This window comes from Hemicordylus capensis, chromosome 4, assembly GCF_027244095.1.
Source record: "Hemicordylus capensis ecotype Gifberg chromosome 4, rHemCap1.1.pri, whole genome shotgun sequence".
Lineage (NCBI taxonomy): Eukaryota > Metazoa > Chordata > Lepidosauria > Squamata > Cordylidae > Hemicordylus > Hemicordylus capensis.
Window position 1 is genome coordinate 24,666,810 of NC_069660.1, and position 10,091 is coordinate 24,676,900.

Consider the following 10,091-nt stretch of genomic DNA (forward strand, 5'->3'; position numbering starts at 1 on the left):
GAGGTAACTACTTCACAGGAGAGTTATTGATCTAGAAACTTTTTTCTTCTGTGCAAAACTTCTATTGTTTTAAGTTAGCTTCTTTAGAAGCTTATAAAAAGGTTTGGTTTTTGTTATATATCGAACAGGACCTGAACCCAACTGGACTGAAATACACCTTGACTAATGGCCGATACCTTAAATAATGAAGCACATATTTTTAAATGCCACATGCCACATATGTGCTTCCTTTACTGCATATGTTCACATACACTGAACATAATGTGTGAATAATTCTACAGATATGTATATGTGAATGTTGTACACAGATTATATGTATATTGAACATAAGGTGTGAACAGGGCTTATGAAAACAGAAAATGAAAGAACTAGACTGAACAGGCTTAGTTTGCCCTCATGTTCCCAGCTAAGATAACTTAGATGGTCAGTCCCAGAAGCATTGAACTCACTCTAAACTAACTTCATTTCTCATCAATTACAAAAGCACACATTCAGTTACACCACCACATAATCAATTAGATCAGCACATAGTCATATAGCATTATGACCTCATCACATCCATTGTGTGATCCCTGATTGGTGTGATATCTCTATGAAGGAGCAATAAGCCATAACTAAGAAACAGTGGCACCAAAGCAGCACGATTTGGGGAGGGAGAGGATGACACTGTAGGTAGCTAAGCTATGGGTAGCAGCCTCTAAGGGGTGGAAGTCCAAAGTTATAATCAAGAGAATCAGTGGTTACACCTGGCAGGCAGGAGCTGGGAGGGCCAATATGGAAGCCAGGAGCACACCAAAAGTCAAATCAAGTACTCACCAGGAGTCAGAGGGTCAGGCAGAAGCTGGGAATCAGGAAGAAGCCAAGGATCACACCGAGCAGAGTAACTCTACTCATAAGCTTGCAGTCCGGTGGGAGTCTGTGGGTGCTTGACCCCAAGGTCTTCCCCAGTAGACTGGCATTCTCATGAGAGTGCTAGTCCTCTGGTAGCAAGCTGCCAGAGGAGCAGATGTGTGGTTTGGTTTGCATGGACTGTTTTGCTGTTGTGAGCCTTCTCAAGGGCATCCTTGGTCATATCAAGCCAGACTCTTGGATCCTTTGCCCTCCCTCATATACATATTCCCTCCTAAAGTCATGCTCCCTTCCCTTTCATAAATAACAAGAAAATCATGCCCCTGCAAATCCCCACCCCCCGGAATGGTGCTTATGTGAGACAGTTTTGTTTCATGGCTCTTTCAAGGGTGGTGGTGCAATGGCTGTCAGAAGAAAGGCTTGCATGGCATGACATTTAAAGGGAATCAAATGCCCTTCCACTGCTAAGGACGAGTGGTCCATTCCCAGAAGGCATGATCATGCTCAGCATGCCCCATTCAAGATTGTGGCCAATGGTTGCTGCTCTTCTGACATGCTGATGCTTTGGCAACAGTCTGGCAACACAAGCACTATGGAACTTGCTGGGATGCGGCCTCAGTAGAGCGGGAGGGGCTGCCCTGCCCTGAAAATAGAGGTTGCTGTATGATGGTTGGATGAACGTCTGGATTAACATCTGCAATGTGATTCACAGTTAGAGAAATTAACCGCAGATCCGGCAACCTCCACTTTCAGGTTACGCATGAATGCGGCCTTTATATTGAACACAGGTACAGCATCTGTACCATGCATTTGAAGTTCATTTTGAAAATAAATACAGGTACAGTCATCCACAGAAAATTATCTACCTGTGAACAGACTTCTGTACACGCATACAACATAATGAATGAATAGGGCTAAAGAGGTGGAAAAAAGTGAACATTCTCAGCAGTAGGGCTATGGGAGGGGAATTTGTAGCCCCTACCCACCCCAAAGGAAATGTTCTCCCCCAAAACTGAACAGGTGAACTATTTTGCAGAGTAGATAGATAGATAGATAGATAGATAGATAGATAGATAGATAGATAGATAGATAGAATAAAAATGTTCTTTGTCAGGATTATTGAACAAGATTTATAAAATGCCATCACATGTGAACATATCTGAAGTCCTAAAGACATCCTTAAACAATTGTTCTTTAAGCTGGGGGTTGTGGCCTTTGACGAAGGAGACAGAGGGTTTTTTGAAAGTTTCAGAATAATGAGATGTCGAGGTGAGGAAGAATGAAACATCATACTCCTTTTAAGAAAAATGATCAATCAATTTGCCTTCATATGCCAAGAAGAGCCAGCAAAGCAAAGAGCCTCTCTCTCTTCCACGGGCTCTTGAAACACACCATAAGAGAAAAGGAGGCCTTTTTCATTAATTTAATGAAATAAAATGAGTCCATTGCACACTGTGTTATAGGGACCCTAATGCTCACGATGTATAATCAAGCAAGAAAAAGAGACAATGCAAGGGCCAATCCTCCAGTCCCCCATGTGCCTGTGAACAACTTTTGCAAATTCATTGACATGTCACTTAAAAAAGATCAAGCCCAGCATGTGAAAGCATTCAGTTCGCATCGTGAAAATATTCAAAAAGTCAGCTCAAAATTACTGGTGTGCAGCAGGGAACCCAGGGGTATTAATTACCTTGCTTCCATGCTGCCATGTGCTTTTTTGAGGAATTCACTAAAAATACACACCAAGCGTAGCCTCTGAAGCAGCATTCTATCTGGATGGGCTATTGAAAACTACCTTTGAAAGCAGAGGGATGTAACCATGTTCCTAATGTAGCAACATACTCTCCAACTACCTCAGAGTATGAGGGGGAAAGAACATGCAGAATAATGTGGCTAACTCTCTGGCCTGAAAATGTGTTGTTTCATGAAAACACAGTACTCTGAATTTCATCATGAAAAGGTCAAGGAACGTCTCATTGGACCCATATTTTATAGAAATCTCAAAGCAATACTAGACCCAACAGGTTGCCATCCTGCTCCAGAGCCTCCAAGTTCTCACCTCAAAATCCTCCTTTCCCAAAATGATCGAAATTCCAAAACAGATTATTGTGGTAATAACCATCACCTTCTCTTGAAACCCTACATAAGGTAGGTAATTAGGCAAAAAGCCAAGCTAAGTCCCAATACCCTCCATAAATGTAAGAACATAAGAACAACCCAGCTGGATCAGGCCCAGGGCCTATCTAGTCCAGCATCCAGTTTCACATAGTAACCCACCAGATGCCTCTGGGAAGCCAACAGGTAAGAGGTGAGGGCATGCTCTTTTTCCTGCTGTTGCTCCCCTGCAACTGGTAATTATAGGCATCTTGCCTCTTAGGCTGGAGGTGGCCTATACCCCACAGAATAGTAGCCATTGATAGACCTCACCTCCAGGAATTTACCTAAGCCCTCCTTAAAGCCATCCAGGCTGGTGACTGTCCCCACATCTTGTGGCAGAGAATTCAATAGGTTAATTGTGTGTTGTGTGAAAAAGTACTTCCTTTTGTCGGTCCTACATTTCCTGGCAATCAGTATCATGGGATGATCCCTTGTTCTAATGTTATGAGAAAGGGAGAAAAATTTGAATTCTATCCACTTTTTCCACACCATGCATGGTTTTATAGACTTCTAGCATATCTCCCCACAGTCATCTTTTTTCTAAACCAGGGATCCTCAAACTTGGGTCCTCAGGTGTTATTGGACTTCAACTCCCATAATCCCCAGCCTCAGTGGCCTTTGGTTGGGGATTATGGGAGTTGAAGTCCAATAACACCTGAGGACCCAAGTTTGAGAATCACTGTTCTAAACTAAAAGGCCCCAGGGGTTATAGCCTTTCTTCATAAGGAAGGTGCTCCAGGCCCCTGATCAACTTGGTTGCCCTCCTTTGCACCATTTCAAGTTCTATAATGTTCTTTCTGAGGTACGGTAATCAGAACTGTACACAGTACTCCAAATCTGGCCACATCATAGATTGGTCCCAAATCTTTTCTATTTTTAAATCTTTCTTGATGAAATGATCCACAAAATGGCTCCTGCAGACAAAATGGAGGCTGAAAATGACCTCCGCAAGTCATTTCTATTTCCAATACACCCAGGCTTTTAATGAGATATTGTTTTAAATGTGTTTTTAATAGTTTTAACATTTTAAATTTTAATTGTTACCATGTTTTAATCTTTTTATCTGTTGTTGTTTTTGTTTTGTTGTAAACCACCCAGAGACTTGCATTTTGGGCAGTATACAAATGTGATAGATAGATAGATAGATAGATAGATAGATAGATAGATAGATAGATAGATAGATAGATAGGAACCACGGATATGTGGGTTTTAACTCTTTTGTATCTGTGGATAAGTATGTCAGGGGTCTATCTGACACCCGTGGATGTTAGGGATTTGCAAACCAGTTCAAATTTAAACTGGTTCGGTTCGATGGTTTGAATTCAAACCAAACCAGCCATCAGGTTCAAGCTGCAGGTTCCAATTCGAACCAAACTGGGGGGGGGGTTGGTTCAAACTGGTTCAAACCTCCAAAAGTGGGTGGGGTAGTAGCTGGCACCCATGGGAGTTTGCCTGTATGCTGAATTTGATCACACTACGGTCACTGTTCCCTCAGCCTTCCATGACACTGACATCTTGCACCAGGTCCTGGACACCTCTCAGGATTAAGTCCAAGATCGTCTCTCTGGTTGGTTCCATGACCAACTGTTCTAGGGCACAGTCATTCAGTGTATCTGGAAATGTGGCCTTTTTGTCATTACCTGAATGTGAATTTGTGAAAATGCCATCCTTTAGAGTGTGAGGGTGTAAAGGAATTAGATAAAACAGAAGGGGACAGAGCAGAACCACATAAAGACCAGACAGAAGGCTGTGCCAGCTGGTTAAAGAGTCAAAATAAAGAAACCAGGTAAGAGATTCAGCATATAGGTGCTTATATGCCAATGCCGGGAAGCCTCCAAGCCTCCAAGCACATAGAACAACAGGCCCTTCTGGGAGTGAACCAGCATGGGTTCCGCAAAGGTATATCTTGCCTCACAAACCTTTTGGAGTTTTTTGAGAGTGTCAACAAGTGTGTGGATCAAGGAAAAGGTGCAGAAGAGGGCAACCAAGATGATCAGGGGACTAGAGCACCTTCCTTTTGAGGCAAGGCTACAACACCTGGGGCTATTTAGTTTAGAAAAAAGATGACTGCGGGGAGACATGATAGAGGTCTATAAAATCATGCATGGTGTGGAGAGAGTGGAGAGAGAGAAATTGTTCTCCATCACACGTAACACTAGAACCAGGGGTCATCCCATGAAATTGATTGCCAGAAAATTTAAGACCTACAAATGGAAGTACTTTTTCACACAACGCATAGGCAACTTGTGGAATTCTCTGCCACAAGATGTGGTGACAGCCAGCCTAGATGTGGTGACAGCCAACAACCTAACTTTTTCACACAACGCATAGTCAACATGTGGAATTCTCTACCACAAGATGTGGTGACAGCCAACAAGCTAAATGGCTTTAAGAGGGGCTTGGATAACTTCATGGAGGATAGGTCTATCGGCTACTAGTCAGAGGGCTATAGGCCACCTCCAGCCTCAATGGCAGGATGCCTCTGAATACCAGCTGCAGGGGAGTAACAGCAGGAGGGAGGGCATGTTCTCTACTCCTGCCTGTAGGCTTCCAGTGGCATCTGGTGGGCCAGTGTGTGAAACAGAATGCTGGACTAGATGGGCCTTGTGCCTGATCCAGCAGGGCTGTTCTTATGTTCTTACGAATTTTCCCAGTCTACAGTATGTGCGGGGTAATTCAAGTCACCTGTTATTACAACCCTTTCTCTTTTTTACCTCTCCTTGATTTCCTTCTGCAACTCCCAATCACTGTCAGTTTTTTGATCAGGAGGGCAATAGCAGGTTCCTAATAGCACCTTTCCTTTCCGTCCTCGTATTGTCACCCACAATGTATCTGTAAATGTCTCGAGTCCTCCTAAGTTTTCAAGCTTCTTAGATTCCATCCCTTCTTTAACATACAGTGCTGATTGATTGATTGATTGATTGATTGATTGATTGATTGATTGATTAGTCAGTGCTGTCAAGTCAGTGTCAACTCTCCAGAATTATCTGTCTTCAACTTGGCTTTCAAAGTCTCTCTGTGGTGCATTCATTGCTGTTGTAATCGAGTCCATCCACCTTGCTTCTGGCCGTCCTCTTCTTTCCTTTCCTTCAACTTTCCCCAGCATTATGAACTTCTCAAGGGAGCTGTGTTTTCTCATAATGTGTCCAAAGTATCATAGTTTGAGCCTGGTCATTTGTGCCTCGAGTGAACATTCTGGATTGATTTGTTCTATGATCCATTTGTTTGTTTTCCTGGCTGTCCATGGTATCCTCAAATGTCTTCCCCAGCACCAAAGTTCAAAAGCATCAATACTTTTTCTGTCTTGCTTCCTCAGAGTCCAGCTTTCACATCCATAGAGTGTCACAGAAAAAACCATTGTCCCAACGATTCTAATCTTTGTAAGTATAGACGCATCACAGCAACTAAATATCCTTCCGAAGGCCTTCATTGCAACCCTACCAAGTTCTAGTCTGTGGTGTATTGTGTGTGGTGTTGTTGTTGTTGTTTTCATTAGCAACCAAGCACTCTAGCTCACCCATTGTGGCTTGGAGGCTTCTCGCATTGTGCTATAGGCACCTATATATGGCATAAAAGCACCAAGCATTGGTGGCAACTGGAGACGGACTTCTTCATGACCTTGGTGGGGATTATATAGAAGAAGATGCTCTATTAAGTATCCTGGGCCAAAGCTATTTAGGACTTTATAGGTAATAATCATAAGGTTTTTTTACTCTGCTAGTTATCTGGGTTTGGAGAGCAGATCTGGGAAAAGACTGTATCCCAAGAAAAACTGCCCTTTCTGAATGTGTCTTAGTTCTGCTGCAAACTTTCTGAAGCTCTCTCAAAATAGGTAGCTGCAGTTCACACATTTGCATCTGCTGCACTAAACTTTAATGAAGCACAATTAGGAAATTTATCTTTCTATGACAATTATGAGTACATTCTACAAAGGACGGCATTGGAGCCATGCGGCTGTGCTTTATTTTAAATTTTTCACTTAGGCTTATAGTTTCTAAATTACTTGAGAGGAAAATTAAGAATGCAGTGCTGCTCTTAAGTGCTGCATTAGCATTACAGTGTGGCTGGTATAAAATTTCCACTGAACTCTGCATTTGCAGAAAATATGGTAAGAAAGGAAATTGTGAATGATTGATGGGGGGTTATGGAGGGACATAAATACTTCTGGATACCTCTTAGAATTCTTAGGTAGAATAAGGTCATCCACACAACCGGCCCTACAGGAGTAGAACAGGGCTATCCCAGGTAGGGCTGGTCATATGCAGCACCGGGATCATTCCCAGTCCTTGCGCTCCACCCCCGGTAGCCCTGGTTTTAAACCCAGGCTGAAACCCAGGTATACCCAGGTATAAAAGTTTTAATAATAAATAAATAATAAATAATAATGAAAGCGATGTGCGCACATGCCTCCTTCCTCACTGACTGGTCATGTGGTAATGTGGGCTGCTGGGAGCCTTCCTGGCCATAGCAGCAGGGAGATATCCCAATGCACCGCACTGCTTGCATGCTGCATTGTGGGATATCTGGCAGCCTGGCTGTCTTTCCCCCACCTCACTTCCTGCATCATGCGCCACTCCGCCACTCACCTGGCCATTCAAGTGGCAGAGCCCTCTTTGGGCTCGGAACATAGGCTGACATACAGAGCAAGGATGCACCAGTGCAGTGGCTGTTGCTGGTGTCCATCTTATGTTACAGGGACAGGGAGCCATTTTAATCTCTATCTCTATCTCTCTATCTCTCTATCTATATCTAAGTAAACTGCTTTGGGAACTTTTCTGGAAAGTGGTTTATAAATATTGGTTGCACTACATTGCATTGTATTGCATTGTATTGTAAGAGGGACAAAAACTCTTTACAGTTTTCCAACCCTATGCTTGTCTGCTGCAAATTGCTTTCATATGCTTTGAGTTTCAAAATGCCTACATGTGGCAAGCCGTTCATCTGGAAAAGTCGATTCAGTTGTGGGAAAGTCAATCCAATTGTATATTTGAATTTTTTTTTTGTAAGCAATTCTTAGTCATTAGTTATTTATTTATTGATATCTATGAAAACCGCTTTGGGGACTTCTGTGGAAAAGTGGTATATAAATATTTGTCGTAGTCAGGGAAATTGAGTTGGGAGATTTTACCCCAATTCATTTTGCTTGTTCCTCTGCTTGAGATCCTGGGGAGCTTCTGACAGGCAAGGTAGTCCAATATATCTCTGGTGAAGCAGTTCCTTATATGCTATATGAGGTTCATGATTATTTGCAACAAAATAAAGTACCACAGCATAATGCAATTGAATTTAAGACCTGGTATATCAATCTCCTACCAAATTCCTGTGCCATATATCTCTTTGTGGGAGCTAATCTTCTAAAAAAAAGAAAAGAAAAGAAATCAGTTGTGAGTTTCATAGTGGGAGATGCAAATGTCATTATGAGAAACCCATCAGAGCAATGACATCTGAAGGATACACATTTTACAGTTGAATTTGTTTAGTCTATAACACCTCATTTTTGTGTCTGTTTGAATGTATTGGAAGAAGTGACATCCAGCTAGCTAGTCTGACATTTTCAGTGATGGGTTGTTTCATAAGTTAGTTGCATATATGACTTTAGAAAGCAAGCCTGCTCAAATCATTGATGTTTACATGAAAAATAATTGAATATCAATCAAGATTCACTAGCAAACCCTTGACAGCTTCAGTTCTCCTATTATTCATTGAATTAATCAAGTCCTGACATTCTGATAGGTTATTACAGTAGCAACAAAGGGGCCAAGAAATTATTTTTTTTTTAATAAAATCTGATTTCTAGTGGAAAGTTTCCAGCAAAGTTAAATAAACCATGCATGTTGTATGTGCTCACATCAGCTGGGGTTTAGATATTTAAAGAGAATAAAGTCATTCATACGACCGTGCAAAGCTGGGTAGGAGCAGGAAACTGAGAGTAGAGAGGCTTGTGTGGAGCCTCGGGACCTGTTCCTATCCAGCCACTCTGAAGTAGGGCTACTCCATCCTTTTACCTTGGTTTTAACCAAGGTAAAAGATACGCAGCCCCTTCTTACCTCTACAGCCCCAATCACGTGCACGATCAGGGCTGTTCACAGCAGCTCCCAGCAGCCCAGCTAGCTCTCAAATTCCTCAAGGGCTCGAATTCCTCAAATTTTCTCAAATGCTGCTAATAGAATGGCCAGGGAGCTGGGAGCTGCTGCATTGCTGCAGGCAGCCTCTTCACTCCCTGCACAATGCATTGTGGGATACTGAAGGACTTCCTCTTCCAGATCCCTTGTGCCGAAATAGCTGTTGTGCTGATCGTGTGGGCTCATGGCACGGCAGAGAACTTTACTCCTGTGTGGAAAGGTAGGTGTACTCCCACCTTCTTCCCATTCCTCTCTAGCCTCAGGGATTTTGGCCTTGTGAATGACCTTAATGTTTATTTCCTTTTCTTGCAGAAGTGCATAACTTTGTCAAGCTAAACAAAATCTTGCCAGTCATAAATTATTATCTGCCCGGTGCTTGATAACCCCTCTGCTTTTCCAGTCTCAGAAAAAGAGTATGGCATAGCACCATATTTTAATGGAGGCAGCACCAATTATGCATGGATTCTCCCCTACATCAATTCTCTCTGAATCAAATACTCAAGCATTCTCACTTATACACTAGCCTTCTGCATGCAGGGATTTTTTTTTAAACATAGATGGTTTTTAAAGCATCAACACTGCCAGCTGCATTTTGAAATGGGCTCCCAGCAGGAGGGGGGGGGGGGAATTGTTAATTAAGTGAGCCCTATATGCCTTCACCAAAGAACTTCCCATATAACACTCTTTAATTGGTATCAATTATTAACTTCTTATTAGGAACTGGCTTGTCTCCTGAATGAAGCCACACTCTTAATTAGCACTGTTTTTCACCTTAGCTTCTTCTAATTCAGTTTTTTTAAAATTGCTTTTGATCATACATCTGATATGATTATACGATGTTAAAGTGGGTTCCAGTTTCCAGGAGTGTGCATTCCATTATGGATCTCATTAAACTGGACTCAGTGATTATGTAAACTCCCAGGAATCATATCATAGCTGTGCAGTTCTCAAAACTGCACCTAG